This window comes from Stylophora pistillata, chromosome 3 (genome assembly GCF_964205215.1).
Source record: "Stylophora pistillata chromosome 3, jaStyPist1.2, whole genome shotgun sequence".
Lineage (NCBI taxonomy): Eukaryota > Metazoa > Cnidaria > Anthozoa > Scleractinia > Pocilloporidae > Stylophora > Stylophora pistillata.
Genome location: NC_142521.1, coordinates 19,370,451 through 19,386,338, shown reverse-complemented (window position 1 = coordinate 19,386,338; position 15,888 = coordinate 19,370,451). Strand labels below are relative to the sequence as shown.

At 37.5% G+C, this 15,888-nt stretch overlaps 1 long non-coding RNA gene and 1 pseudogene across 1 annotated transcript; one reads left to right on the top strand and one right to left on the bottom strand.

The window, feature by feature from the left end:
- Window positions 1-3,605: 3,605 nt before the first annotated feature.
- On the bottom strand, window positions 3,606-6,517 carry LOC148734917 (uncharacterized). Its single transcript, XR_015998259.1, has 3 exons — window positions 6,411-6,517; window positions 4,369-5,534; window positions 3,606-4,170 (listed from the first exon to the last, which is right to left on the bottom strand). It is a non-coding gene; the product is annotated as an uncharacterized LOC148734917 (long non-coding RNA).
- A 7,230-nt stretch (window positions 6,518-13,747) lies between these two features.
- LOC148734916 (uncharacterized) lies at window positions 13,748-14,935 on the top strand (annotated as a pseudogene).
- The last annotated feature ends 953 nt before the right edge of the window (window positions 14,936-15,888 follow it).

The window sequence follows — 15,888 nt, the reverse complement described above, 5'->3', positions numbered from 1 at the left end:
TAAAGTGGGACCTAAATGCGGGCCAAGAGCAATATCCCATGAAAACCATACGGAAATTTTGAAAACTGGCCAATATCACTAAAACGAGTCTAACACTGGTCAATGCTGATGTCCCAAGAGGAACATATGAAAGTCTGTGGTAACTGGCCAATATCGCAAAAATAAGTCTAACCCGGGTCAATGCCGATATCCCATGACAAGAAATGCAAAATTATTAATAAAAAACCAAAATGGAAATTTGAACAAGTGCAGTCAATAGCAATATCCCATAAGAACTGCGAGAAAGTCGCAGAAATTGGAAAAAAAATCACTAAAATTGACGTGTCTAAGTATCCCATGAAAATCAGGGCCCCTTTATTGGGCAAACTGACTAAAATTGCTGAAGCGGGACCTAAATGCGGGTCAAGAACAACATCCCATTGAGACCATTATAAACTTGTGGAAACTGGCCAATATCGGTAAAATGAGTCTAACAAGGGTCAATGCCGATATCCCATGAAGATTAAAAGAAAGTCTGTGGAAACTGGCCAATATCACAAATTGAGTCAAACACAGGTCTACGCCGACATGTCATGAAAACGAAGAGAAGGTTTGTGGCAACGGACCAATATCGCTAAAAATAAGTGTAGAACGGGTCAATGTCGATATCTCATGAAAACCAAAAGAAAGTCTGTGGAAACTTGCCAATATCGCTAAAATGAGCCAATTTAGTGAAAATGGGTCCAGGTGCAGCTCTACGCCAATATCATATGAAAAATCATACGAAAGTTGTTGAAACTGGCCTCTATCGCTCAAGTGGACCAATTTAGTTAAAATGGGTCCAAGTGCGGTCTATGGCGATATCCCATGAAAGTCATAAGAAAGTTGTTTAAACTGACCAATATCACTAAAATGGGCCAATTCAATTCAAATGGCTCCAAGTGCGGTCTATGGCGATATCCCATGAAAGTCATAAGAAAGTTGTTTAAACTGACCAATATCGCTAAAATGGGCCAGTTCAGTTCAAATTGGTCAGGGTGCTGGTCTATGCCGATATCCTATGAAAGTCATAAGAAAGTTGTTGAAACTGGCCAATATCGCTAAAATTAATTGGCCAATTCAGTTAAAATGGGACGCTCTAAGTGATGGTCTATGCCGATATCCCATGAAAGTCACAAGAAAGTCGTTGAAACTGGCCAATATTGGTAAAAATGGGTGAATTCAGTTAAAATAGGCCGGTCCAAGTACAGGTCTACGCTGATATCCCATGAAAATCATAAGAAAGTTGTGGAAACTAGGCCAATTGGGTTAAAATAGGTCCAAGTGCAGGTCTATGCCGATATCCCATGAAAATCATATGAAAGTTGTTGAAACTGGCCAATATCGCAAAAATGGGTCAATTTAGTTAAAATGGGTCCAAGTGCAGGTCTACGCCGATATTCTATGAAAATAACATGAAAGGTGTTGAAACTGGCCTATATCGCTAAAGTGGACCAATTTAGTTAAAATGGGTCCAAGTGCGGTCGATGTCGACATCCCATGAAAGTCAAGAAAGTTGTTAAAACTAGCCAATATCGCTAAAATAGGCCAATTAAGTTGAAATGGGTCCAAGTCCGAGTCTATGTCGATATCCCATGAAAATCATATGAAAGTTGTTGAAATTGGCCAATATCGCTAAAATGGGCCAATTTAGTTAAAATGGGTCCAAGTGCGGGTCTATGCCGATATCCCATGAAAGTCATAAAAGTTGGCCAGTTGTTAAAACTGGCCAATGTCCCTAAAATGGGCCAATTTAGTTGAAATGGGTCCAAGTGCAGGTCTATGTTGATATCCCTTGAGAATCATATGAAAGTTGTCGAAATTGGTCAATATCGCTAAAATGGGCCAATTTAGTTAAAATGGGTCCAAGTGCAGGTCTATGCCGATATCCCATGAAAGTCATAAGAAAGATGTGGAGACTGGCCAATATCTTTAAAAATGGGCCAGTTTAGTTAAAATGGGTCCAAGTGCGGGTCTTTGCCAATATCCCATGAAAGTCATAAGAGAGTTGTTGAAACTGGCCAATATCGCTAAAATGGGCCAATTCAGTTAAAATAGTTCCAAGTGCTGGTCTATGCCGATATCCCATGAAAATCATATGAAAGTTGTTGAAGCCGGCCAATATCGCTAAAATGGGTCAATTTAGTTAAAATGGGTCCAAGTGCAGGTCTACGCCGATATCCTATGACAATCGTATGAAAGGTGTTGAAACTGGCCTGTATCGCTAAAGTGGACCAATTTAGTTAAAATGGGTCCAAGTGCGGTCTATGTCGATATCCCATGAAAATCATATGAAAGTTGTTGAAATTGGCCAATATCGCTAAAATGGGCCAATTTAGTTGAAATGGGTCCAAGTGCGGGTCTATGCCGATATCCCATGAAAGTCATATGAAAGTTGTTGAAATTGGCCAATACCACTAAAATGGGCCAATTTAGTTAAAATGGGTCCAAGTGCGGGTCTATGCTGATATCCCATGAAAGTCATAAGAAAGTTGTGGACTGGCCAATATCTTTAAAGATGGACCAATTTAGTTAAAATGGGTCCAAGTGCGGGTCTATGCCAATATCCCATGAAAATCTTATGAAAGTTGAAACTGGCCAATATCGCTAAAATGGGCCAATTCAGTTAAAATCGGCCGGTCCAAGTGCGGGTCTATGCCGATATCCAACAAAAGTCATAAGAAAGTTGTTGAAACTGGCCAATGATAGCTAAAATGGGCCAATTTAGTCAACATGGGTCTCTGCCGATATCCCATAAATGTCTTATGAAAGTTGTTGACACTGGCCAATATCGCTAAAATGGGTCCAAAACGGTCATTGCTGATATCCCATGTCAAGCAAAGGAAAGCTGAAGAAAAAGGACAATTTTTTTTAAAATCGGTTTAAGCGGGTGAATGCCAATATACCATAGAAATCACAAAAATGTGAGTCAGTTTTCATTGTTCGAGAAGACTCATTTGGATAAACTCACGTCTGCTTAAAATTGTTTATAATGATCTGAATGATATCTTCCTGGGAACGTTAAAACACACATAGTTTTCCAGGGTTTTTACAACAGCTAAGGACCAAGAAAAACCCGGGCCATAATGGTCTTTATTTCCTCTTATAATTGGTTTTCACAGCAACAAAGTCTTCGTTTAACCAGACGTAGCCGCAACACAAAAGAAAATGAATAGCGGTGACTGTTTTCCCCCCTACTTAATCCTAAAAAATTTAAAGTGCTATTACGTGCCACTCTTGTTGAATGCCAAGAATTAGGATAAATGTTCAGACGGATTCATTCATGGAGGAAGATCAACTACAATACTTAATGAAATGACTAATTGATTGACGTGTAAAGTACAAGCGTTATAAGTACATAGCTTAGTCACCCTGAATTGGACTACTGCTTGAATGAAGATAGTGACGATACTCGAGGGGAAAGCTGCGTAAGCCGTTTAATGATCAGTTTTCCGAATGCCAATGATTTACTTTCGACTCAACAGACGCAGCAAGTGTGACACTGTTTACAAGTGTCATAAACTTAAGCCAGTTAAAACATATCATTTACAATTGGAATACGCAGTATGTAATAATGGAAGTATTCCTGTGTTTAACGCAAATTTTATTGTTGGCTAAAACACCAAACTCGGATCTAAAAAAAAGGCCGTGAATGGAAAAAGAGAAAAATATACCTGCGAATGGTGCTATATTTTTAACTTTGTTATGAAACTATGCGATAGACAATGGTATTTTTAAAGCCCAATGAACAGTGCTTTTTTTTTCTTTTATTGCCTTCTGAGATTTCACACATTAGCTAAAAAACCAAACCAAAAGAACTACAAAATGAAGAGACTTATTTGCTAAAAACCACATTACAATTGGTTATGCACAGTTCCAAAACGTTGTCGCACCTTATCAGGGAAGTCAGCCTTAAGAAGTTGATCTATGCCGAGTGACTGAAAATAAGTTGCTCACAAGGCCATTCAGAAAAGCGACCGAAAACACCGATTCCCCTTTATCGATTGCCTCATGACACAAAGGGTGCAATGCCGGAGTAAGGACCCTTTGCACTTCAATCATAATGTTCCCCTGTGTGTGTTCGTAATAAAAGAACAGGAACTGCAGGTATTTCTCCGGCCGTGCTTGGTAACAGCATTTCAAATTCAGTATCTGCGGAAAAAAGGGTTACAAAGTTCATCACGTCAGAGTTAAATACTTAAAAGAGCAAATAGTTCATCAGTCTTACATTCTAGCGTCTTCACTTTGTTTCATTCAAATTTCACATTCCTTTCTCACGCCAATAAACCGACACTATGAGTTGTTAACACCCTTAACCTTAAAAAGCCAGAAATAAAAAAACTGGCTCACCTTTGGAAACAATAAAACCAGGAGCCGATGAGGTGCTGTGTTAAGGGAAATTAGGTAAAGTGCATGAATGAGTTGTCCCAACAGAACAGCAGATGTGTGGGAAGTGGACTGGTCAACACTAACTGTAGCAGTGGTTGCAAATGACGAATAAACACAACAAGAGTTAATGTGGGATGAAGATTGCTGAACTCTAACAAGGGCACTTACATGAGATGACTTTACATTGGTGGAAGGTGATGACAGGCATCTAACTAGCGGAGCGGACTGGCTGTGACATGTATCAGGGGAGAAGGAAGTGTAGTGTATAGCGTGTTGATAAGATGTATGTATCGTAATAAAAGATGATTTGTAATGTAAAATGGCCTCTAACTTAAACCAGGTGGACTAGAGGAAGTTCATGAATTACAGAAGGAAGGAGTGGGCGTATGGGTAGTTGATGTGGGAGTAATGGCTGTAGGAGTTATGCAACTATCCGAGGAGGGTCCAGGTAAAGATGTACCAAAGCTCCAGTCATGACGGGTGAGCCACAGCTTTCGGCGCTGGCTGCTTCCATAAAGCGACGGTTTCCAGGGAATAACACCAATCTCTCCCTTTATATCCAATGGAAGGTTGTTGAATAAAATGCCCATTTGCTGTATCTTGGCGTAAGGCATTTTACTTCCTCTCCTTTCAACAAGTTCCCCCACAAAAGAGAAAAATAGAAATTAACAGCAAAAAAAAAAAAAAAAAAAAAAAACTGAAGCTAGATGTCACTGCTTGTCGCACTGAATATCATATAACTATACAGGACTTCTAGCTATAGACAAAGAGAATTGCCACAAGAAGAAATCAAAAGCAGAATCAAAATCTGTGTCGGAAAAGACGGCCTGGTTTTCGTATTGCATAAAATCAAAAGAAAAAGTAGAAACTAAGGGTAAAACAGCTACTGACTCCTTCCACCTAACTGCTTCAAATAGAAGTCTATGAATAAGTAGTGTTCACTCATGGGAAAACTGAAACTGAATGCGGCCTTCTGGTCCACTGAGATTGCCGCTCTGACATCTGGTCTGAACCCGAGCGTGCATGTATTAAGGCAAATATATGTATAAAAAGCATACTGTATTTGGTGTTGTGCACTTATTGTAGATGTTTTACAGAGACGTCTTGCTTTTCCTCCAAGGAATTACCTATAAAATAACGACATATTTTCACTGGAAATCTGATACTTTCTTTTCTAATTTCTTAGAAATCCAGATAAGTAGTGTAGTAAGTTGTTGATCTAAACATTAATGTAGTGCCTTTCATTGTGTTTAATTTCCTGGTATTCCTGGTACTTCAAGTCTACTAAAAGTATACTTTGTGTATCTCATTTGCTGTACACTTTGATTACAGAATTAGTATACTAAAAGTATACTTAATTTTGGTAAGGGATAATATACTGAGACTGCTGTGGTATTTAAGACCACAGTTGTACACTTTAAGTAGCATAAAACGAGAAAAGGGATTACTGCTCTTGATGATGTGTTTAGCTGTCCTGTTTATATTTTCAGTGAGGAAATGCAATACAAATTGGAATCTACATGTAATTGGTTTAATACATGTTCTTTTTCTTCATCATCAACTCATAGATAGAAAAATCCAAAAGGGGGATTGTAGTGTCGTCACTTAGACACAAAGAGACTGTTTCTCTTTCCTTGCCAAAGACCAAATGAACTTTATCGAAAAACACGTTACACTGATAGACGTATAAGTGTTTACTGACTTAGTAATTTTACAGCATGCGGGTATTTCCATTCCAGTAGGATTATTGCAAGTAATATATTTACTGAATTATGTACAAAGTGCTCACCTTAGAACCCATACTAGGTTGTTGTCAATAAATGAGACAGGTACATGTATAATCACTACACTACAGGGATCAATCACAGACACACTTCACAAATTCTTAAGCAAAAAAGTTGTAGAAAGACTTCAACATTACAAGTCAAATTTGGAAGAGCTTCTGAAACTGCATATCAAAAGTAAAGTGCTAATTAATGCATGTTTATAGTCAGTATACTCACTGTGTAATCTACTTGCAAATGTTTCCATGATGTTTGTTTTCAAAAGACTGTCACCAATTCCAGCTGAACCTTGGTAACAAATGCCATCATATGCACATAACACAACTGCATGACCGACTAATGTTTCCAGTTCAGCAACCTGTGTAATCCATTGATAAGGGTTAGTAACAAGAATGTACCTGAGTTTTTAAAAAACTTTCATTGTTTATTAGGAGAGTGAGACACCTAATGACCAATTACAAAAATTACAAGTAATGAAAAACATTTGACACATCTTAATACATGACAATCCAAACAGATAAATATCATATTTTAATTTGACAATAGTCAATCTACCAGTTAAATAAACAATTATAACAATAAGAAAACTGGGAAATTATAAACTTTTATCAATTAAATCAATGTATGGCAGAATTCAATACAAAATGCTTGTTTAAACAAAATTTAACATCTTCTAGTCCTGATCTGGGCTAGAAAAGTTCAGGCAAAGATACACAAGAAAAGAGATGGGAGAGTTGTTCTAGCACAATTGAAGGCCATTTTCAACATAAACCAAATCATGTCAGTTATCAGGTATATCACTTCAATTACTTGTAACTAAGATCTCATTTGATGTAGTTTAGTAAATTGTACTCATGCAGTCATTTAAAAACTACAAAGTTCAAAACACATACTGTGATAAACATCATAGTAATTACGTAATAATGGTCACGATGATGACTATAATAATATTAGTACTACCTGACCTGTTTCATGATGTTGGCAATGATCCTCTTGGCTTGTTTATCAGCTGAGGGTGGTGACACAACTGACCCTGTATCTGTTGCCACCTTTTTGTAGGCATCTCTATCTGACTCAGACAAGTTTCTCCACTGATATGGAAGACACTTTTCTCCAATGATATGGAAGACCTCTGCACTTCCCCCTGTCTGTTCTGCGGAATTAAAGGACATGACATAATCACAGAACAGACTGGGGGAAGAGCAGAGGTCTTCCATACAATTGGAGAAAAGTGGAGGAACTTGTCAAATTTTAGCTAAATATGTAGTTTATATCTGTGATTAACTTTCTGTAGGAACTCCCTAGTGAAAGCATTAAACCCACTTTGTTTCCTCACTTGTTTTTTTTTTCTGTCCTCTTCTGTGCATCAAGCACTCTGGAACCACTGTTACATTTTGCATTGTGATTGTTTATTCAGTGCTGATCAGAAAAAAAGTAATGTTTCATATCATTGAAAAAAAAGGAAAAGACAAAGAAGTGTAAAATTCCAACTGGTTTACAAATTTGGCAGACAAGAAAACTTTCAACTACCTGTCACTGACAATTTCAAAAGGATCATGAAAAAACCTATACTAAATCAGCAATTGGGAAAACATTCTGTCTAATTAATTTATTGTGTTGGCATGACTCATAACAGTTAGATGACATTGTACAGTAGCCAAAAAAGTATTCGAAAAAAGTAAAGTGTTATTATACAAGTCAACTCAATCCTAAGGACATGTTTACTTAGCTTTTACAATTTGCTCAAGTAGTGACACCATGTCTTCGCTCAAGGTTTTCTTTAACTCTTATTCAGTTTTCCATAAATTGTACATTGCTTTGAGGTAGGTGAGCATATTAAGACTACCACAATATAATTAAATTAAAAAACTTGATTGTTATTATCACTGTAATATCTACTATGCCAATGATACCCCTATTACCGGTATGTCGCCTTTTTGAATTTGCAAAGTCTAGGAGAGGTCTATGCATGTAATCCCAAACATTGAAGTTCTGAGCCTCTTGAAGATCTTGAGTCCTTAATAGTATTTCTTGATATATCTCTGCTCATTTGTATGGTACAGTTTTTAACACTGACATCAATTAAGTGCAAAGTTTGTTTATCTTGCTATAAAACTTGAGAAATAATCCTCTCATACTCAACTGTAATATTACCAACATTGGTAAATTGTTGTACGTCAAAAATCTTTTTAAATTGATTTTTATTTGTTCCTACTTTGCATAATGTATGTGCCAAAATAATCAAGAAATAAACAAATCGACAGAGAGAGCAAGGTAGAGAGAGAGTGAGAGAGGGGGAAATGTATATCTACATGCCTATATTTGACAATTATTCCACAATATTCACCGAACCTGGGGCGAAAAATTGTTTTAGTATAATTTCAGAGCTGAACAACAGAAATTTTTAAAATCATAACATTTTATTAACATTTTATTTTAACATTTTACATAAACTGCGTGGAGCGGTTTATGTAGTGTCATATAAGGAACTGCTCAACCAATCAGATTGCTGGAAACTCTTTGCTCAGCTCTGAAATTATACTAAACATATATATATATGAATGAGTAAATCTTAAGTGCCCTGGCCATTGACTATCTTGTCATTTTCTGCCTTGAAGAACATATTTGAAAATATAAGGAATCAAGTCTACTATATAATCCTTTTGTATTAACATCCTTGCAAGTACCTTATTCAAAATATTTAGTTTAATTGGGTTTTACTGTAGTTATATAAAAGATAAAATTTATATTATAGGTAAATAATAAAACAATTAGCTTCACCTGAAACCACCCACAACCATCTAAAACCAATATGAGACTGAGAGAATTGGCTTGTTAGGCCATCTGAAGACAAACGATTTCCATCATCATCGCGCTCAATTAATAATTTTTCATTGTACATTGAACAGGAGAGGGGTGCAACTTAAAAAGGCCATTATTATGTAAGAATATATTACAGTCGATCTCATTTTCAGGTGAACAATTGAATCACGAGAGGACAAAGTTACACAATTGTTATCAAGAAATTTTTCATAATCGTACCTAGTACATTACGTTTTCATGAGAAGTAAACGTACTTTCATTCAGTACAATTGTCAGCAATGCGAAACGTGCAAACGGGATCCAAAGAATTTCCAGTGATTACAAAGGTCACCAGAGGCGCGCGCTAAATCATTAAAAACTTAATGAATACGGTACTCTGAGAACATTATTTTTCGGTTGTGTGTGATTTCAGATGGTTTTGAATTGTTTAAGATAATTTTAGTTAGTTTTGAGGAGGCTTTAGGTGGCTTCAAATCGTCGAAGGCGGTTTCTGGTCGTTCCATGTAACATTACATTATGCATCACATGCTTAATTTTCTTTCAACATCAATGGCTTTCACATTATTCGTGAAAAGCTATGGACAACGCAGAACTAGAACTACGCTGGATGGCGAAAATCTTACACTGTAACAATGTATACAGCCTATGTGTGATAAAATAAAAAAAAAGGTCGAAAGATGGCCTAAGATCATAACAGAAAAGGTCAACAGTTCACAAATTACACCAAGATAAAAAATAGCTTGAAAGTCTTACCAACATACATACATGAAATTTAGTGTAGGAAATTAATTATCCTAGTGCCCATGATAAAATGTATGTTAATCACTTTTAGGCCGAGGAACCTTTTAAGGTGTAAGCTGAAAAATACCTTCACTTGGTTTTAGGAAATTCCGCCTCTCGCGGCACATGCACGAATTTTGTCGCACATGGCTTTCTTGGTCAAGGTCATTCCTTCGTTGAAAAACGTGGTTAGCACTTCCTTTTGTTCCTCTGAATAAATTGATCTGGATTGCCTTTCCATTTTAGAGTAAAAAGGTCAGGATCAGGTAATGGGAAACAACAACCTAAAGGTTCACGATGTGCAGGGAAACAAAGCAGCTAGTCAAAGGGGTCAGAAAAGGGCACAAATATTTTGATGGTATACGACACAAGCTCACGATAGGTAAATAGGCCCTACTTTGACCGCTTGTATGCGTTAATTTGATGCTAATTAAATCCGCATGTAAGCGGTTAATTACAAGCGAATCGGGTGCTCAAACAACAACTGCCTTGGAGTGGAGATTGGAAAAGAGAATTGGCAAGGCTGCAACCAACATGGCTAAGCTCTCTGCCCGTGTCTGCGATAACAAGAAGCTAACTACCCAAACTAAAGTTGCTGTGTATCGTGCCTGCATCGTGAGCACCTTATTGTTTGGTAGCGAGTCTTGGACTACCTACACTAGTCAGGGAAAGCGCTTAAACATCTTCCATATGAGATGTCTTCATCGCATCCTCTCCATCTCATAGACAGATAAGGTCTCTAACAATGAGGTACTTGCAAGAGCCAATATCCCCTCGATGTTCACCCTGATAAGACAACACAGACTGAGGTGGCTCGGTCATGTGTACCGGATGGAGGATGGGCGAATCCCTAAGGATCTGCTGTATGGCAAGTTGGAATCCGGTTTGAGACCTATTGGCAGACCTAAGCTGCGTTTCAAGGACGTTTGCAACTGATATGCTCGCCACTGGCCTGCCAACAGATAACTGGGAGCTACATGCTGCCAATCGGAGTGATTGGAGGTCTGTGTGCAGTCTGGCACTCAAGGCGGGAGAGGAAAGGCTGAAAACTGTAAAATCAGTCACTGAACAAACACAACTCCAATTTTTAGGAGTTAACCTTAACTCACAAAATAGGACTGTGTCACCTACAACGGAAAAGATAGGAAAAACTGTGAAAGCATGTATATAAAGCTTAAACATGCAGCTAAGCCCCTCATACCAGATGTGGCAGAAGTCATTGGAATACTTGTTTCAAACTTTGCTGGGACACAACTATAGCACTAACCAGAAACCATGGCAATTATAAGGCACATTTGACAATTTCTGACAACTCTGTTAAGGAACTAGAATGGTGTATTACTAATATGCCATTAGCACGAAAAAACATCCTTACTAGCAACCCAGATATCATATTTCAAAGTGATGCTTCAAAAAAAGGTGGGGGGCAGCAGATAATGATCAGAGAATAGGTGGTAGGTGGACCCAGCATGAGGCCACAGGCCACATAAATGTTCTGGAATTAAAAGCAGCGTTTTTTGCTCTTAAATCACTTTGTAGTGACTGCTGTAATATACACATACAAACCCAGAGGGATAATACCACAGCTGTCTCCTATATAAACAATATGGGAGGCTCAAAATGGCCTCAACTAAATAAACTGGCAAGTGATATCTGGGAATGGTGCATTCGGCATTATATCTGGATTTCAGCCGTTTGTATGGCTGGAAAATTAAATACCGTAAAAACCAGCATATAAGCCACACCTTTTTTCCAAGAATTGTTACTAGAAATTGAGGGTGTGGCTTATCTACGGGAACGTTTAAAAAAAGTGTCGTGAATGTCTACGCCAATTTCTGTTGATGTGTCTGATATAATGCCTGGTTACTAGGCTTGGAATGTTCCGCTCATGTTCTTGTTGTAATGCAAAATCCTATGGAAAAACTGTGTTGAATGAAGTTATTCCTGTCAACAAATACCAGAGAAAGATCAATCATATGTCAAAGTTAGTAGAAACGATGTTCATTATATTAAAGTGCTAAAACTGTGGGTAAGACTGAACCATTTTCCGTTGCAATGTTACAGTGAAACAAACTCAACCGGGGCCACCCAACTTTTTTAGCCAATTACAAGACAAGTACGGAACAAAAGAATGCGAGTTCGTTCACCAGCGGTCAAATTAAACTGCTCGTTTGACTGCAGTCAATGTGAAGACATGTGAAAGCTTCTAGTGTTTTTACGGTGAAATAAATATGTTGTTTATTTCGTTTATGGTAAAAGCGAATAAAAATTTACCTAATAGCAGCCAGTAATTTTGAAGACTGAACAGCCTCAACGTACATAAGTAACGAATAATGCTGGGTAAACCAATGAAATTTATTTTTCCAAACACGGTCTGGAATGTCGGAGACAAGAACTTGTATAATTTACCGAGTATTGCTGCCAGGAATTTTGAAGACTGAACGAACTTTACGTAAATTTACCAAATTACGGCTGAGTAAACTTTTATAACAAAAATTTTTCGAATTAGGGTATGGAGTTTTGAAGAAGAAATCTTGTATAACTCATCGAATTTTGGGGCCGGGAAGTTTGAAGACTGAAAGGACTCAGACTTAAAGAAATTTACTAAATTACGAACGAGTTAACTTATAAACTATATATTTCGAAACACGGTCTGGAATGTCGAGGATGAAAGCTTATATAAGTTACGGAATAATGCGGCTGGGAATATTGAAGACCAAACGGACTCAATACAAATGTATTTGTGGAATTGACACGGCCTGAGATTTTGAAGACGAAACGGTTTTACCTCAAATCAATAAATGTTTGAAATACTTCCCGACTTTCAAACTACAACGCAAACGGAATCAACCTCCGATAATACATGCAAAAACTAAATTTGAAATTTTCTTTGTCCTTGTGATTGGTTACTAAAATTCCCGGTAAAATTGTAGATACGGCCGTTTTTCAATGATATTTTAAAAATATACTTGTGTTGAGCCGGTTTCGCCTTGAGGTTTAGCCGGCCGTAATTTGATATATTTATTTACATTGATCGAGCCCGTTTCGTTTTCAAAATTCGCGGCCGCAATATTCAGTAAATTACATAAGCTCTCGCCTTCGGCATTCCAGGCCGTGTTTCAGAAAATATATTGTATAAAGTGAGTTGGCCGCAATTTGGTAAATTTAACTTTAGTCAGTTTAGTCTTCGGAATTACCGGCCGCCATTCGGTAAATATTTATTCACCTTTACCGTAATAGAAATGAAAAATATTATATTTTTTTTGCTTTAAAAAAACTATAAGCTTTCGCATACCTTCACATCTGATCTAGTCAAACGAACAGTGAAATTTGACCCGTATAGTGATTGATCCGCTGATAAACAAACTTCAATTTTCTGGTTCTAAACTCGTCTTGTGATTGGCTAAAAAACGTTGGGTGGCCCCGTTTGAGTTCGTGTCACTGTAATAGTGAGTTTATGTTCGATAAACAGTGGATGAAGAAGACTTGCCAAGACATGACTCTGGACTTCTTTTGATCTCTTTCAAAAGACTTTTCTTCCAAAATTTGAGCTGCTAAACTCAGGGAGCGGCTTATCTGCGGGTGTGGCTTATCCACTGGTTTTTACGGTACTTATGCAGATAGTGAATCACCATCAAAAGACTTTTCTTCCAAAATTCGAGCTGCTAAATTCAGGGTGTGGCTTATCTGCGGGTGTGGCTTATCCACTGGTTTTTGCGGTACTTCTGCAGATAGTGAATCACGAAATTTTTCAGATAAGCAGGAATGGATGCTGAATAAAAGCATATTCAGAGAAATACAGAGAGAATACCCACAAATCAATATGGATTTATTTGCATCTAGACTAACAAATCAATTAGACATATACTGCTTGTGGAAACCAGACCCAGGCAGTACATTTGTTAATAGCTTCTCCATTGATTACAGTAAATTTAATTTTTATGCATTCCCTCCTTTCAGCCTTGTACCCCATTGCTTGCAAAAGATCTTGAAGGACAAAGCCAAAGGTTTACTGATATTGCCTGTATGGCCAACACAGACATGGTTCCCTTTAATAATTCAACTGCTCTTAAACCAACCCTGGATATACAAACCATCAGGGACTCTCCTCCAACACAATTGTGAGACATTACACCCACTGTAGAAGAAACTCCACCTAACGGTCTGTCAGCTATCAGGGAATCCTTCCGACAGTTCCAATTTTCAAAAGAAGTTACAGAAATCCTCATGTCATCATGGACAGAAGGGACTAAGAAACAGTACTCAACATACCTTGATCACTGGTTGGAATTTTGTCATAAAAGGAAAGTTCATCACTGTTCTCCCAAAATAAATGGAGGTATGGAATTTCTTGACCTTATACAATAAGGGACTCAGTTATTCTAGCATCAATTCTGCCAGATCCGCACTATCAGCAATTCTTAACATTGACAACTACGACAACTTTGGCACACATCCAACAACAAGAAGACTTATGAAAGGGATAAATGAAAACTGGAAACCACAACCTAAATACACTGTTATCTGGGATGCTTCCAAAGCTCTTGACTACCTACAAAACTTAAACCCACTGGATAAACTGTCATTAAAGGAACTGACACAAAAAACCTGTCATGCTGCTGCTTCTTGCAACAGGACAAAGGGGACAAGCTGTTTACCTACTAACACTATCAGGATTACAAATGAATCAAGATGCGTATATCTTTAATCTTGAGGAACATACTAAGACTAGTAAGCCCAATAACAAATCAAAACCTATAAGAGTGACTGCATTTACACTGAACAAGGCTATATGTCCATTAAATGCACTGAAAGCATACAGAAAAAGAACAGAACCCTTACAGAATGGAGATAAAAAGCTTTTTTAAAAGTTATGTCAAACCATTTGAAGCAGTATCCAGAGATACTATATCTAGATGGGCAAAAGAAATACTTAAGAATTCTGCAATTGATACCCAGAACTTCACAACACATAACACAAGAGTAGCAATTGCATCAAAGGCTAAGGAGAAAGATGTTCCGGTTGATGTTATCCTAAGCACAGTTGGCTAGGCTTCAGCTGAAACATTCTGCAAATTTACCACAAGCCTCTCCAAGAAAGTAAATCCATGCTAGCTGATGCAGTGTTTACACAAGAATGAAGATTACTGTTTGCTATTTCAAATTTGACTTTCATAGACAGACCCAAATCTACATTTTTATTAGTTCGAACATGTTCTATGGCACTGGTGTTCACAGTCCATATTTTACCCAAACTGACTTAAATTTGGATGATTATATTCAAACATGGTTGTTGTTAATACAAGTTAGTACCTTTCTTTTTTAATCAGAAAGACATTCAGCAGCACAATAGATGAGTGATTGATTTGTGAGATTGATCAATGTGGATGTGTCGTTGCTTTAGTTCCATGGGATCTACATGACTCCAGTGAGGTGATAGAATGGGAAAATTAAACGAGACTTACCTGTAAGTTGAAGTTTGATTGAGATTCTATCACTGTCACGACAATGGAGGCAGGAGATCACATGCCCACCCAGACAGCTCTTTTATGGCTGTCCCATCCCACTATAGGAATCCACATAACTCCTGTTACTATGAATAAAGGCTGATAGTTTTGAAAGAAACTGTTTGGGGCTGCGTCAGTGGGAGTAACGAAATAATTTGAATATATCAACAAAGTTGAAGTGGTAAATTGGCCACCGTAATGATTACAAAAGCTGAAATTTGAGCGTTAGCCCTTCGTCTTCGTCATTCGCTTCGATGAAGGGCTAACACTCGAAACGTCAGCTTTTGTAATTAACTGTGGCCAATTTACCACTTCAACTTTGTTGATATATTCAAATTATTTCGTTACTCCCACTGACGCAGCCCCAAACAGTTTCTTTCAAAACTATCAGCCTTTATTCATAGCAACAGGAGTTATGTGGATTCCTATGGCCAATTTACCACTTCAACTTTGTTGATATATCAGAAATAATCATCTCTTTACTTCTGCATTATGATAAAAAGCCAAAAACAAAATCAACTTCTGTTTTATCGTTTTCCGTTTTAGTGCAAGTTTAAACAGAAAAACCAAAATTGACTTCCGTTTTA